Here is a 17,206-nt window from a genome sequence, read left to right on the forward strand (position 1 = left end):
CCCAAGCCAGAAATGCTAGCGGTAGGAATGGGCTCTCATTATAAACAAAAGTTTTCTCCATTAAAAAAATATTTTTTACAAAGATCACGTGGCATTTCTCAGTGTGGCCTGAGGAACACCTGCCTTACTTACTGTAAATGTAGGTTCCCATCACAGTCTTTTTAAAGTAATCTCTACACGCAACATGGGGCTCAAACTCACAACCCCGAGAGCAAGAGTCTCATGCCCTACTGAGTGAGCCAGCCAGGTGCCCCTCAACTTGTTTTTAAATGTCAGTGCTTGTACTTATCCAATCAGAATCTCAGAACACAGACATTCTGAGGGCTACAGTTTGAGAAACATAGTCATAGGACAAATGCTTTGAGAATATAACTTGTCTTGGTAGTAGCAAAAAAGTCACCCATATATTCGTAAACAGCTCTAAATATTTTGTAAATTACCTTCAATATACAAATAGATGTAACTATTTCAAGAAATCATGAAATAAATCCTTTAGGATTCATTTGATTAATCTCTAATCATTCTGCTTTGTAAAGCAGAACTTTCACTGAAATAGGAAACACATATAATAAACAAATTGAGAACCAACTTCTAAGAGACAGACATGACTACAGAAATAAAAGAAACAGAACCAATCATATTCTCTGAACCACGGCAAGAGAAGAAACTAGAGGGAGACACCGGCCAGTGGCACTGCCCAACATTTTGGGCTTATATACAAGAAGCAATAGGGGCATCCAAGTTATTTTCAATATACCAAGATGACAAACAACATGAAGGCTGGCTTTTATGAATCAAGGTGTCTAATATAATGAAATACGTGTTTATGAAATATTGATCAAACAACCACTCATGAACTTTCTGGCCTTTACTCTCCTATCTACTGCCTCTAAGTGCTCCTTCCTAGGAGTAGCCTCCATCTCTCTCCAGGGAGACAGCTATCATGTTGTTCCTCACTTTAGACGCAAAAGAAATACTTCACCCCTGCACAATCAGGCAGGGGTGATTCACTCAAATATTCGCTGACTTAAATCATGGCCCTGATAGGGGCAATCAGAGGTACAAGGTCATCACCCCATCAGCAAGTCTTTATTGAGCACGTACCATGAACAGAGCAATATTTTGTTAAATCAGGAGGAGTGAAAAAAAAAAAAAAAAAAAAGAAGAAATCATGCGCCTACTATTGAAAACATTACAAAGGTAACACAAGGCAATATTGACTGTTACGGAATCAAGCACAGCATGGATTAGCAAGTTTACATCCTTAGGTTTTAGTTTATTTTCACAATAAATGAAAAGGTCAGTTTACACAATTTATAAGTTTCCTTCCAGTTCTGAGAACATCTGATGTAGTGAATCATGCACTTAAGGTCTCCTAAGGGGAAGCACAGGATGATAATGGTGAATGGAAAACCTGATTTTAGAAGAGCTGTTTAATGGCAGCACTAGGATACTAACTACAGGTTACATATGTACACGATAATGTGGGTGTCTTTATCTCTGAGGTACAATTTCTTTTTTTATTTATTTATTTTGAGAGAGAGAGAAACAGAGCACATGAGCAGGGGAGGGGCAGGGAGAGAGGGAGAGAGAGAATCCCCAGCAGGCTCTGTTCTGTTAGTACAGAGCCCAATGTGGGGCTCAAACTCACAAACTTGATATCATGACCTAAGCTGAAGTCAAAGAGAGGATGCTCAACCAACTGGGCCACCCAGGCGCCCCAACTCTTAGGTACAATTTCTGCACAAACTTAAAATATTCGCTTCAAAACAAAAAGGTCAGAAATCTAAAAACCTGTACAGTAATGAATCTAAAAGAAAAAGTATAGATCTTGCTTATTAAACCTTAAGTGTAAGAGTAACTGGTGTCCTTAAGAGTACCAGAGACTCATACAGAGACACACAGTAAGAACACCATGTGACAGAGGCAGAGATTTCAGTGATATCTGTCTAAAGCCAAGGAACTTCAAGGGATGCCGCCAACACCCAAAGCTAAGAAAAGGCATGGAACGCCTTCTCCCTAGAGCCTTCACAGACAGCATGGCCCTATGCACACCTTGATTCCTAATATCCGACCTTCAGAACTATGAAAGAATAAAATTCTGTTGTACTAAGCCACTCAGTTTGTGGTAATTTGTTGGGGCCGCCCTAGGAAACTAATATAGGTGTTAAGAGCCAGGGTCCAGAGCATACAGTTCCTAGACCACGGCAGTCACGGTATGGTTCTGGGGGCCCCAAAAATAGCAGTATCTTCCTTATTGTGGCTGTGTCTTCGTTAGGATGGCGACGGTGCACTGTCCCACTGGCAGCCTTACGATCAGGGATGAGGCAGCAACTCCCTTGGTGGCCTGGTAATGGGAAACCTTGCTGGAAGCTCAAACTCCACCCCTAGCCCCTGCCCTGCAACCATCAAATACTATTAAATACAATGTCATAAATTCCTTCCTACTTATAAAAAAAAGAGAATGCTTACAGGAGTGATAGGAGAACTGCCTGATAAAATACAACTCTTCATCAACAGCTGGTATTTTAAACACTCAAGGTCATAAAATGATAAAGCCATGTTGAAAACAACATGACATTTAACAATGAAAATATTTATCAAATGTAGAAACTTTATTAAAACTTTACTTTAAATATATGTTGAAAATTGTTAAAAATGCCAGTTTTTACTGAGTAAAGTTCCCAGCCATACTATTCTTAATGTGTTCTAACACCAGACTGTAAAGAAAACAAAAGTGAATTTGTACGTTGCCATAAGAAACTGAGAATAAAATATCAATCGTCTCCCATAAATTAAACCATCAATAAGCATCCTTTCTGTATATCTTTCAACTAACTTGTATTTGTTAAATAACAAAACATGCCTATAAAATGTTTGCAATAAGGGCATGTCATTTTCCTAAAACAAATTACCTATTGTCCAGTTCTGGTGTCCTTACGACAGTATGCAAACAGATCACATTACTTTACTGTATGGTCCACCAGTTAGATATAAAAAGCAATGGAAAGTTTGCAATCCCTTTCATTTTAGAAGTACAACAACTTTTCATAAACATATCTGTTCAATTTTCCCAATCCTAATGTAGTAGAGGATATGTGGCTTTGTTATGGTTACAACCACAACAAAAATTACAGTCATCTGCCAGGTAAATATGAGAATACGAGGAAAATATTCTCACGATAACAAAAAGCAAAACTGGAAGACTACCAGAAAGAATATTTTTAATTTTGCCATTTTCAATTAGTATTTAAGGATCGTTTTGCAACTCCCATTTTTCATTATCCAAAATATACCCCCCCCCCAAGCCTCTTGTGTTTTTTCCTGCCTGAGGAACCAAGGATTAATGCCTTCTCCCCATACTCCAAAAAACATAAAAACATTCTCAAACATGGGAACCAGTAAATTATGAATATGGAAATCACAGAGCAGAGAGGAAGAAGACTTCAAGCAGACAACACAGAACAGACAGCAGACCTAAGGCACAGTGGGCAACAGGGCCTGTCATCAGAAGAAACTGAGAACAGCAGATGCGTTTCCTACCACTGAAGGTCCTAAAAACAGAAATAGGTGAAATGAAACTAACACTTAGAGCCTACTATCATACCTTTACAAAGATGTTTTCATTTATTCCTCAAAGCAATCTTACCTGAGCTGAGAAAACCGGAGTCCCAACCAATCAAGTAATTCAACCAAGGTCATAGAGTAAGAGGCAAACCCAGGCTTAGTCTTTTTCATATGACGGTAAACACAGAAAATGATCAGTATTTGTGCAGCAGGGTTGGATAAAGGAAAGAGGCTCCTTGTAGCTGGTGGCAACCAGCCTGAAAGTTCCGAATGCCCCAGGCCCTACCTGGCTACCCGGAGAGACAAATACTCTGGCACACCCAGAACTCACTCCTGGCTAGGGCTAGGAAACTCCACTGAGTGATGTCAAAGCCATTGCATTTTCCATTCCATTCTCTGGCTTCTCAGCAGCTGCACCCAGGTCAGCCTACAGCCAATTCTTAAAACAAAGGGAGGAGGTATCCCACACACAACCCAAGTCACATACACCCTGACTTCAGGCCCTCTCCAATAATTTTTTTTAAACTGGGAGAAAGTCTTTTATAAAAGACTACATCAATTTTTTCTAAACAAAAAAAAAAAAAAAAGAAGAAGAAGAAGAAATCTGCCAACTGTCTTGCTCATGCCAGAAATTCCCCCTAAAAGTAACAGAAGCAGTCATTCCAATCAGCTTAAAATAAAAACTGTGAGTTAAAGAAACACACCAAAATACATTTATATTAAAGTGTTATCTGTCAATCAAGCAAAGATTAAATATATGACATCAGATTCCATCTTGGTTTAGTAAGAGAGAAGCTAGAGAGGAGCACCTTCATTCAGTGTCACAGGATAGGTGTGGGGACCCCAAGAGGCAAAGAATGATAGAAAACTTTGAAAAAGCAGATAAATCTAAAAGAGGTTCTAAGACTTATGAAGTCTCTGAGATGAAACACAAAATTGGGGTATGAATAACTGGGCATTATTCTGAGGGGACTGGGAAAGATCAAGAGATTGTCACAAGCATCCAAGAACCAAAAAAGGCTATGAAATACTCCTGTGGAAAATACACATCAAGCCAAACATCAAAGGTCTAGAATCTTATTTAAATCTTTGGTATTATCTTCTAGAGCTGGGGTGAGCCTCCAGCCTATTTGTGCAAATAAAACTTTACTGGAACACAGCCAATGACAGAGACCATACAGCTCACAAAGTCAGAAACATTTACTCTCTTGTCCTTTAGAAAGTTTACAAACCCCTGTTCTATACAAAAGCAGCCTGGAACGAGAAAGTTACCCTTAACTACTCACTTACTCTGATTATCAACAGAAGACCCATAGCAAGATTTACAGAAAGGTCTCTCTCCATTAAGTAACAGTATTTCTAAATTTTTACAGACCAATTAAATAAGTTCCATTCATTTATACCCTGTTCTGATTAACACCGTGGATAGCTATTACAAAACAGTTCATTGTGTAAGCTCATTATATAAATAATACGGCAGAGCTGTTACTTTGACAAATGTTACAGTTTTCCTGCTCAAGAAAAATAAGAAATGTTTCATGATGGGGGCCCCTGGGCAGCTCAGTCAGTTAAGCATTTAACTTTTGATTTCGGCTCAGGTCATGATCTCATGGTTCATGAGTTCCAGACCCCGAGTCAGGCTCTGTGCTGGCAGTGCAGAGCCTGCTTGGATTCTCTCTCTCCGTCTCTCTGCCCTTCCCATGCTCTCTCTCGTGCTTTCTCTCTCTCTCTCTCTCTCTCTCTCTCTCTCAAAATAATAAACTAAAAAAAAGAAAAAAGAAAGAAATTTCCATGATCATCTATCTGCCATCCTTATTCTCACTGCTCACTAAAAACCGTGAAACACATTCTCTGTTTTCATCAGAATGAAAAAATATTTTATGAAGATATGTAACATGCGGTGGTAATCAAATTATTAGTCATCAAAAGAAGAACAAGTAGTTTAGAAGTTTTCTAAGAGTGAATTGTTATACATTAGTTTTACACACGTGAAAAAATTCTCAACTGCCATTATATCCTGCAAATAAACATATTTCATTACAATTATATAACCAAATGTTATCGGGGAGCCTGAGTGGCTCAGTCGGTTAAGCGTTTGACTACGGCTCAGTTCATGATCTCACGGTCTGTGAGTTCGAGCCCTACATCGGGCTCTGTGTTGACAGCTCACAGCCTGGAGCCTGCTCTGATTCCGTGTCTCCCTCTCTCTCTCTGCTCTTTCCCTGCTTGCGCTCTGTCTCTCTCAAAAATGAAATAAAAACATAAACAAAAAAAAATTATAACCAAATGTAATTTACCTATATTCCCTACAAAAATGAGGGGAGGAGGAATTAAACTGAAACACTCAAAAGTATGAAGAAACACTTCTTAAAGCATCTAGCAGTATATTTATGAAAATGTCAATAAAGTAATTGCGGATAAAGCAGTTCAGAGAAACAATAATCACATACGTCATTTCCAAGACATCCTCAAGTATTACACTAAGTATATTACCATGTTTTATATATATAACGTACTAACTAAAATTCCACCCACAAAACTCTAGAGCAAATACCTGAAAGGACAAATATTTTAATTTGAAGGAAACCAGGAATGTAGACAAGAGGGCTGCTTTGTGTAACTGCAGCTACAGTGCAAATTTCTTAAATACCAAAACCTATTTAAAAAAAAAAAATCAAAGGAAACAAACCTGAAAGGAGTTTTGCAACTTATTATCTAATTAAACAACTTATTTTCCAAAACTGCATTTAATCACCATTCTCTCTTTTCAGATACCCTGAATGGTGGCTACCTTAGCAACACTACAGAGATACATTTTAAAACATGAGACAGTTTGGTTCTAGAAACTCTGTAGACGTTTCTAATGATATCTCAGACCACATCTTTATGGGGGGCGGGGGGAGAAGGAAATCTACATTTCAGTAAGGGCACACTTGTTGAGAAGAAAAGAGCACCTGAATGTTTGCAATAAATCAGAGCTCAAAACTTTCTATTGTAACCAGCAGGAAGATGAAGGGGAGGGAAGCGTGAGATTAAATACTTACATACACAAACTATAACCGCGCTTTCAGTCATTTAAAACGACAATTCTGATTTTTACAATTTGGGTACGTTATTAAGCTGGCCTTAAATCTCCCCTCCTCCACCAGTATGTTGCCATCATACCAGACGTGCTTTCCTCATTCTTGGAGTAAGTGCTGTTTTATTGCACTGGGGAAGAGCTCTTGAAATTGTCCAGCCAGGAAAATGCCTAAGTGGGAAAAGGAATGGAGGGTGCTACAGGTATGATCTTCATAAACGAGCCTGAATAGTAGCTCCGAGTATAGAATAAAACTGAACTGAAGTTACGCTCTTTCCTTTTTAAATTGATAAAGATTTTTAACCGTGGAAAGATTCCCAAGTAATTGTGGAAGAGTTTAACAGTTTAGATTCTGACATTGCCTGGTTTTCGTTTACAGGTAATTTCAGAGTAAAACTCCGTGAGTCCACCTGGACATTTAGTTTGATCACCTTCGTTTCTTATCAACTATACAGTTTCAATCGCGGTGGTGAGTCCAAGATGCAGCTCAATTATGAAACGAGACGTACACGACGGGTCAGAGAAAATTGGAACTTCCTCTCCTTTATTCTTACGTATCTATTTCTCATCCCTCAGACTGGGAACCCTCCACCAGCAGACATCCTTCCAGGAGGAACTTTCTCTCCCTCCTCCGAGCCCAGGGCTGGGGTAGGAAGTACCCGCCCTCCCGAGCGGGGAACCGCGGTGTCCTCGCCGCTTATTGGCTGTGGAAGCCGTCAGTGCCGCAGAGGGCGGGGCCTCCCGGCAGAGAGCAGAATCTCAGGCCCGCACTTCTCCGAGGGTCCAAGGGCTTCCCACCCCAGAGAAAGCAGCCAGCCTCCACTAGGGGTTCCTTCCCCTTTTTTTTTTTATTTTGCGAGCCCTCCTCTCTCAACGTCCCCATACAGTTTCTGCCCGTTTGACTCCTCCACGAGGCAATTTTTTCTAAGCTCCAACATCTCTTCCCCACCCCAACAAGCTCCCAGTCTAGGACCAAACAGAAGATGCTGTCGTTTGGGGAGTTAAGCAAGCTGTGGACTGGATCTCCCGAGGACAGCAGAGAATTCCTTCCTCTGTAAATGATAACTGTTTAAGTTTTATGTTAACTGTTTTAAGTGCATTGGCCTTCGGCAAGCATTAAAGCCAAGAAAACTCTGCACCTCTTCAGTAAGAGTTGCCACTTTCAAAGTATTACAGGGTTCATTGTATCTCCTGTTTAACTACCACCGTTTTCAGTGTTTTGTCCAGTTGTCCCTAATACTAGGTCACACCTGCAACAGCTCAAGCTCCTGTACAAAATAAGTTTATCATACATACATTCTGTACTTTATCCTATTGAGCAACCTGGCGAGAGACACAGCTATCGCCTGCAAGGAGTGTGCATACTTCTTGAAACTACAAACTCTTTGGAGAAAGAATTAGAAACAGTGGTTCTGTTATGATGGATACACGATGTTCTACAAACTACACGCATTTGATTTTTTTCAACAGCATCTTTATGATCAGCAGAGGAGGAAAATCATTTCATTTTTGTAATGTGTTTCAGACTTTCAGTTCCATCACCAGAACTGCCCCATGATGGGAGCCTATCTTATTGTAAAATAAATAGTTTTAGTATTTATCCCTAACAAGGACTACAGCTATGAGAGAACACGATTTATCTATTTGATACATCATTTCCCAAGGCCTACAGCATACAGGAAAGAGACAAGAAGGTTCTTCAGATCTCACTGCAGCATCTGCTAGGTTGTGTTGCTTCCTGACACCGTCCTTGGGTAATGTGGCCAACTCATTTTTCTTTCGGGGGGTGCCCTTCGTCTCTCTAGCCTTGGCCTCAATTCTCTATTTCTTTTCCATTACCACGATTACCAGCAAAGTTCTCTATTGCCTTGCAATCTCTCTCACATTGGCTAATCCTGACAGGGTCCCACTAAAGCCCATTCTCCAACAGGTCCGCCGTCTTCTCTCTACTTCTCAAGCCACTTCAGCTTCTCGCTTAGCTGCACGGCTCCCACCACCCACTGTCTCCAGTGAACTTCACTCCTCTAAATCTGGCTGCTGCCGAATCCTGACAGCTGGATTTAACCAATCGGCGAGGGATAAATAACCGACGCCGCCAATGAGCGGCAGCCGGGGGGTGGGAGGCGGGACTTCGCCTAAGTTCCTCGGGTCCTGAAACCAAAGACCTGTTGCCGCCGCCTCCGCCGTGGCCGCGGAGTTTCTTAGTTACCGCGGTGCCCACGGCGGCCGAGGCCGCCAGAGCCCCCGCCGGGCACAAAGCTCCTGCCGCCCGCTCCCGCCACTGCCAACGAACTGGACTGAAACCCCCACCCAGCCCGAGTGCGGCGCGCCCCGCCCCACCTCCCCCGGCGGGGGGGATCCCGGAGGCCGCCCCGCGCCCTCCCGACCTCCCCCCACCACCCCTCCCGGCTCCGCAGGCAGTCCCACCCGGCCGGGGCCGCCCGAGACCCCGGCAGCCACTCACCAGGAAGTTGGGAGTTTTCCGTTCTCCTGCCCGCGAGGGACCCGGGGCGTGCGGGCGAGCGGCTCGGCCAGGCGGCGCCGCGGAAAGGCCCGCTGGGCCGGGGGCTGTAGCTGCGAGGCCGGGAGCCGATCGCCACCTCCCGCCGCGCCGCCCCCGCGGACGCTGCAGGCGCGGGCCCCCACCCTGCGCAAGGAGAGGCGCGTCCCGAGTGCGAGCCTAGCGGCGGCCCATCCTCCCGAGACTCCCGCTCCTCCTCCCGCGGCCGCCGCTGTCAGGAGTGTAAACATCCCGGCATCCCCGAGGAGAGGGGCGGGGCGGGCGCCGGCCCCTCCCCGCGCCCCGAGTCCCGCGCCGCAGGTCCCGCCGGCTGCGCGCCCCGGCCTCCCGCTCTCCTCCTCTAGGCGCCGTGCGCCCCGCCGCTTCCCCGCTGGAGCCGAAGCCGTCGGAGGGGGCCCCTCTGGCGTGTGGCTCCCTGTTGTCAGGCCTGGCGGGATGGGCGGGGGGTGTCCATCTCCCCCCCCCCCTCCCCGAGCCCCCTTCCCTTACTTGGGGCCAACTTCTCTCTGGGCCGGGTCGGCTGCTTTTTGAGAACTTGTCTTTTATCCATTTATGTTCAAATTACCCCACTTGCAAGCTGTAAGCCGAACCGGTGACGTCCCCTTTCTTCTGGATCACAGCGTTTTGATCCCATCCTCTTTCACTAGGTGGTTTAAACTGACTTTGCGCTAAGCACACCTTACATTAAAGAGGCCTAGCTTAGAGAACAATGGCTTTTAGGACATGTCTGAAAGGTGAACGAGGTGGTTTTGCATTGGGAATCTTTGGCGGGGGGGGGGGGGGGGGAGGAGAGTAGGCGGGGAGGATATACCAGAACCCTAGTACAGTAACTGCAAAAGGCTTTACCACTTCGATAACTGGACACGTATTACTGGGAGACGACAGCTAGGAGGCAGTATGGAGTCAACCACACTTTGATTCTAATCTCAGTTCAGGGATTATTAACTTTGTGACCTGGCCTCAAGTTATTTTACCTCTCCCGGGTATCAGTCTCTTTGTATAACGAGAATAGTAATAATACTTATCTCTAGGATTACGGTTAGAAATGAGATAAGCAAAGTGCTTAAATACAAGAGCCTAACATGTAAGTACTCATTAAGTAGTTGTTACTGCCCTTAGGTCTTTCACTAGTTGGACTTACCTACCAAAGGGTAGAGAGCCAAGAATGAGTAGATTATAGCTCAAATACTTCAAAAGTTAACGCTATGTAGTTAATATTTGGAAAGTTTATTTTTAGCAAAAAATAATAATAAAGATCTCAAGAAAAGATGTTGATTTGATTGGCTCAAGAAGTAATAATAAATATACTAGGCACTGCTCTAAGTAATGAAGATACAATACTTACCAAGATACAAAGTCCCTGCTATCATGGAGCTTATATTGTAGTAGAAAGACAATAATAATAATCAAAAGCCAGTAAATACATACTATGTCAGATGGTGATTCATACAAAAATGAAGCAGGATAAGGACATGGACAGGGAGCATGCTGTTTGAAATATACTTATGTGGGAAGGCCTCTGACATTAGAGCAGAGACCTGATGGAAGTGAGAAAATGAGCCATGAACAGCAAATGCAAAGATCCTGGGTAGAAGTGGGCTTGGCATGTTTGAGGAATAACCAAGAGGTAAGCATAGCTAGAATCCAGTGAACCAAGGGAGAATACTAGCAGATGAGATTAGAAGAGGGGGTAGGTACAGGAAGGGGCAAAATATAGAACCTTGTTAAGTTTTAGAATTTATTCTGAATGAAGTGGAGAGCCATTGGAGGGGTGACCAAATCAGACTCAGTTTAGGAGAGAATAGCTGCACTTTGGGAATAGACTGCAGAGTCAGAACAACTAGAAGAGGAGACTATTCTAATGGCCAGGTAAAAGATATTGATGACTTAGACCATTGTGGTAATAAGAATGGTCAGATTCCAGATATATTTCTAAGATGCACTGGTTATATTTGTAAGATGCAGCCAACAAGACTGGCCAGTGGGTTGGATGGGGGGTAAAAAAGGAGGCAAAGATGAAGCCAATGAAGTTGGTATTTGAACCAGATCATTCTGCCACATCACACCAAATTAAAATCAGTCAGTCAAATAAGAACAGTGTCACTTGAGTCATACATAGGCAGGAAATAGTCATACTTTTGCAGGAAAAATAATCAGATATTGCCCAGGTAAAGACACTTCAACCTTCCTACAGGAAGTAGGATTAAAGCTTGGGGGGAGGGGAGCTTTTTGTTTGTGTTTTACTATCTTTTGCACTATCTTTTAAAAAGTGTAGATAGATTGATAGATAATAAAACATCCCAGTTGAAATAAATTTCAGATTCATCTACAGCCCAGATATTTCATTGGTGTGAAGAAAATGCATACACCTTATGAACACTGATAAGCAAATAAAATGAGCTCAGGAAGCCCTCGTAGTCACAAAGACTTGTCTAGGAAATATCCTATTAGTGGCTACAAGGTGTCCAAAGTATTGAGATCATCTGTGTGTGTCCTATTCCTTCACTTGAAAAGACGATAAAGTTACAGCTATGTAGTAGTAACAACCTTTCAAAGGTTGTTAAGACTGTCAGACCTGAATCCACTGCACTTTCTCCTTGTGACTTTTTATCACCTTATGTGGAGGTATGGGAGGGCTGCCCACGCCACCTGCCCCTGGCCTGGAGCAAATGCTAATGGAAAAAAACGAGAGATCTGGCCAAGGGGGCTCCTCTAGCCCCACAGAGCAGAGTTCTGCTTCTATTCATCTCCCACGCAAACTTAATCCAAAAATGCTGTTTGGATCCACGAAACACCCTGGTTGTAAATTACCTAATGAACTATGTTTACACCTAATTACCATGTAATACACGCCATTAACTATCAGGTTAACTTTGCTGTAAATGATATTTGACTATTATACCTAAAGCCTGTCAGTTTATACCAAGTCTTCATATTTTATTATTCGTATAGCTTTGCTGGCCCCCCACAATTAAAAATAAAAATTAAAAGTAGCATTGATTACCAAAACCATTTTTATCCATAGGCTAAACCAGACCAGACGTTACATATACCAGGTTCGTTGTAAATTCACCTCCTCTGTGAGGAGAGAAGCTTGCTAGAAAAAAATGTTTTTCTAATGAAGGATGATGAAGTAATCTTAAAAATAATTCTCCTTTGAAAAAGATCCTAGCCACTGGGGTAGACCAGAAATGTCTAGTCTTCTGGACTCACAAACATAGGGCTGGCAACAGGTGTACTTAAAAAGCTACTAGTGATATTGGCAGCCACTGAATTTGGCAGCTAAATGGTGATGAGGCTTAGTCAAGCTGTTGAAATGTCTGGACTAAACTGGGCCAAGAGGAGGAAGTCAAAGTGCAGACTGCAGACAACCCAGGGGAGATCACTTTTCTCTAGTCCTGGCTGTGGTCACTGTACAGTGTCAGAAAATAAATCTTTATCTTTCTTTGAAAACACTCATGAAAAATATTAGAAAGCTGTTTTTTCACTTTAACAGCCCCTTGCAATTAATGTTCAATGGATCATGTAAATGAGCTTCCTATGCAAACAATAAAACCAGCTTTAATTTTATTCTCACATCAAATCCCTAGAATTCAAAATCAGAAGGGCAACTCTGCTATGTCCCCATGATCTAGTTATGGTATTCTGAGAGTACAGTTCATAGTTAAAAGTTGTGGTATGTGTGGGGCGCCTGGGTGGCTTAGTCGGTTAAGCGCCTTATTCTTGATTTTGGCTTAAGTCTCGATCTCCCGTTTCGTGAGATGGAGCCCTACATTGGGCTATGCCCTGACAACGGGGAGCCTGCTTGGGATTTTCTCTGTCCCTCTCTCTCTCTTTCTTTCTCTCTCTCTCAAAATAAATAAACATTTTTAAAAATTGTGGCATACTGACAGTGGCTTTTGCCTGGCTATTTTTGCAGTAGTTACAAAACTGGGGAAACATTTTAATGCACCATATACATATTTTTATAATATATACTCTTAATGTAGGGAAATGTAATATTTTATATTGGTTGCAAAACAGGAAACAATACAACTAGCAGTCATGTTCGTATTATGATTTTCTGTGGTTAACAATCCAGTTGAATTTATGTTTTTTTGTCTCCTTAATGTAAAAGCCAGAAGGCCAATATGCAATGGGCCAAAAGTCAAAGCAATGAAGGAAATACATTTAAAAACGACTTCCCTTTTCACACTTGTACACTCTATCCTTGATTTGGAGCCAGACTGTGAGGCCATTTCACAGGACACACTCTCTTCAAACAATGGTGGCCTTCTCACAGAGTGTTCACGAGCACTCCTCAATTATCTGTGTTCACAGAGATTTGTGGTGATTTGCTCATCAATCCCAAAGATAATTTTTAAAAGTACAGGTTTCTCTAGAATATTTTGTGTGCATACATCCACCCTGAGAAAGGGATGTGACAAATATCCTGTGATTTCACAAAGCAGAATGGAAAGGTGTCCAAGAGGTCTGCCTAATCTGTGCCTTTCTTCTACATCTTCTGACTCGTCAAGCTCTTTTTTGTGCTTTTCTCCTAACCCTGGGATGCACCGTATCCCTTCAAATCTGAACAAATGGAGCAATTTTCATTTTTCCAAATAGGAAAAAAATGACAAATAATAAGTGTTTCTCTTTACGTTTAGTATTTCCGCATGGTTAAACCGAGAGACTACTCTCAGGCTACAGATCTGAAAGTACGTCCTAACAAAGTCAACGCAAGAGGTGAAAAGTTGCATTCACTATTGTTTTTATCTTTCTAACCCTCTTTGCTGATACTGAAGACTTATTGCTTAAAACATACATCTCACCAATCTTTTCCTCAACTGTTCTACTTAATGCCTGAAGTGTACTTTAAAACGCTTCAGTAATTATTTCTTAAGAAGTTCAATTGTACTGTTAATGTTCAATCTATTTGGAAATACAGGATGTGAGTAAAGCCAGATTTGGAATCATGCCACATCAAACTCACAGACATTCTTAAAGCCGGCTCTTATTGTCTTTCTGACAATAAGCCTAGTTAATCATAAGCAGTCTCAATATCCTCCACAATTTTGTCACTGAATTCATTGTTGGGTAAAATTCAAATTATGGAGATATTTTATTTCTTGTTTATTATCTCTATCATATCAGCTTTTTCATCTAAAAGTTAGTATTATGTAGAGGAAGGAATACCTAAGACAACACTCTGCAGAATAAAACAGTATCATTTCCAGAGCTTGAGAATTTGGGGGCAAAAATCAGAAACGTGCTTAAAAACTTGATGAAGTGCAGGCTCTCAAAATCAGGGCAAGACCTTTAAATCCATAAACCATTCAAGTACTGAAGAAGGCAAGCCAATATTTACCTATAGGCTTACGGGATAATCCGTTCTTTGAAAGAGTAGGAGCAAACAGTAGACTGTCAGCATGGAAACTGCAAACAGTCCTAATTGGACAATATTGTTACATTTGCTCATCAGTGTTATTTATCACTATATCACTAATGGATTCATTTAATCTGTGGAACTTTTAAATCATTTCCCAAAGTAATTTATATATAAATATATGATTATTATTTTTGTATATAGGTTATTTTTAAATGTTATTATAAGAGCTTATTTTGAAGTTGTATTTTAACATTTTTTTTTCAACGTTTATTTATTTTTGGGACAGAGAGAGACAGAGCATGAACGGGGGAGGGGCAGAGAAAGAGGGAGACACAGATTCAGAAACAGGCTCCAGGCTCTGAGCCATCAGCCCAGAGCCCGACGCGGGGCTCGAACTCCCGGACCACGAGATCGTGACCTGGCTGAAGTCGGACGCTCAACCGACTGCGCCACCCAGGCGCCCCTGAAGTTGTATTTTAAATATACACGTAAAATTTATTTAAAGGTTTTATATATGTAAACAGCTTCAAATAATAATTTCGGGGGCCCCTGGGTGGCTCAGTCAGTTGAGCGTCTGTCTCTTGGTTTCGGCTCAGGTCATGATCTCGCGGTTTGTGAGTTCAAGCCCCATGTCAGGCTCCATACTGACAGTGCGGAGCCTGTTTGGGATTCTCTCTCCCCCTCTCTCTCTGCCCCTCCCCTGTTCATGCTCTCTTTCTCTCTCTCAAAATAAATAAATAAAAATAATAATAATTTTAAAGTATATAAATACACACACACACATACACACATACAATGCATAGTTTGGGCAACCCAAGTATGCAACTATTTAAAATTCCATTTTTTTTCTTTGTTCTTTCCTTGCTCAAATTGAGAGATAAAAATAATCACCTTTTTCTGAAGACAAATAAATAATAAAATATTACTTCTTTGTGTTCTAAATTAAGTGAAATTAAATACTTTATCAGGTCTATATCTTTAACTCTTAAATAGACAAGATATGTTTTACTCTTTACAATAGGAAGTTTGTAGAAATAGCATAATGTAAATTAGAGATAACTGGGGGAAAAACATGAAAATGAATTCTGTCATGTTTTGGTTTCATGAAACATGAATTAGTTTCAATGTCCTGTATGAATTTTTTAAAAATATATTTCTATTGTCACTACATAGCCAAGCCTTTATTTCTAATACCTAACTAACAATATTTTAGTCCACTTACTGTCTTGAAATCTAAATATGTATAGCGATTATATTAAGTAAGAACAATCACACCATCTGAATCTTTGCGGCTGATTGTTTAGCCTCTAAAAGCTAGAAATCTACTTTTATCACTTTCAGAACCTAATATTTTAATTCCCTTTGTGGATATTCTATGTATTTCCCTATTTCACAATTCTTTGAAGTTACGTGTACCTAAATGCTACAAAAATCAAAAGCAATACCCACATCTGTTTCTTAACACATGTGGAGATAATCAGCTGCTACATTAAGAGATTTTCACACCAATAAGGTGGCAGCAGCTCATGAGCCAGTTCTGGGGCCAGTACAACATTGGGATAGAATTCCATCAGTAGTTCACCTGTGGGGTTCTCCCTACGATGGCAGAGTATGATGTGATGCAAAGGAAAAGATGGTGGGGCCAAGGTGCGGAATGTAGGTACCAACTCTAACGAAATGCGTGGAGGGTTTCCTGTTATCACGGCCCAAGACAGCAAAGGGAAAATGAAACTCCTGTATTAATAGACTTGCTCTTCTCCTTCACCGGTGAAGACAGAGTAGTAAAGTGTCCTCAAGTGAAACACGAAAAACTTCCAGAAGACGCAGCCAAGAATTAACTGCAAGAAGGAATCCCTAACTTTGCAGAACAGGCTCTCAAATACCCTTCTCTGATGAAATTTGAAATTGAATTTAGCTCATCTCTGGCCTGGTTTAAATATAACCTGTCCCAAAACAAGATGGGCTAGAGTCACATAAGCTTACCTATTAGTTTACATAAATCACAATAAGCTTACATAGTAGCTAGGTAGCAGTCCGGCTCCAGGAAAACATGGAAAGAAGTCCAGTTTGTCCTTGTTTCACTTTTATTCCCCTCAGTACAGAGCTTTGTTCTTATTTGCCATCATGGATTAACTGTACGTGTTTACTTCTGTAGTTTGAAGAGTACTAAGTGTTAGTGCGTATCACTGTGTTTATTTTTCTGGCTGAAACTTGTGATTAGTATGCAGGCTTCTGTTCCTTTGGTTCCTAAATGTTTTTTGATCTTTGATATCCTTGTCAAAGTGTGTATGCTTTTGGGGGAAAGCCACAGCACCTTTGAGGAGGAGCAGACAGTCTCAAGAGAACAAAGAATGAGATGCTCTACAAGGGAATAACGAGAGGGGACCCACTTTAGATTGGACAGTCCAGGAATGCTGCACTGAGGAAATGACACTTAAAGTAGCAGCTAAAAGGTATGAAGGAGCCAGCAAGGAGAAGCAGCTGCCCTGATACGCAAAGGCAGCCACATCTGTCTTTCCTCCCTTCCACACGGAAGAAATGCAAGCAGGAGCTTACGGCCTCAGTTACAAAGATGTTAACTCAGTGGCTTCATTTTTATTAACTGAGAAATGGATTACTACTGATGTAATAAATAAAGTTTCCATCTGTGAAAAGGAAAACTGGAAAATTT

General features: G+C 41.4%; 1 protein-coding gene across 4 annotated transcripts in view; it reads right to left on the bottom strand.

Annotated features, from left to right (window-relative positions):
* The window catches only part of NEK7 (NIMA related kinase 7), a 161,180-nt gene extending 151,809 nt beyond the window's left edge, over window positions 1–9,371 (bottom strand). Inside the window, exon 1 of one of the 4 annotated variants that reach the window (XM_045456652.1) lies at window positions 9,111–9,371. The gene's annotated coding sequence lies outside the window, so the exon portion shown is untranslated. Of the gene's footprint in view, window positions 1–3,649; window positions 3,671–6,732; window positions 6,756–9,110 lie in introns of those variants that run through there. The other 3 variants (XM_045456653.1, XM_045456654.1, XM_045456651.1) reach the window with 3 other exon arrangements.
* Between the last annotated feature and the right edge of the window lie 7,835 nt (window positions 9,372–17,206).

The sequence above is a fragment of the Leopardus geoffroyi genome, chromosome C3 (genome assembly GCF_018350155.1).
Source record: "Leopardus geoffroyi isolate Oge1 chromosome C3, O.geoffroyi_Oge1_pat1.0, whole genome shotgun sequence".
Taxonomy (NCBI): domain Eukaryota; kingdom Metazoa; phylum Chordata; class Mammalia; order Carnivora; family Felidae; genus Leopardus; species Leopardus geoffroyi.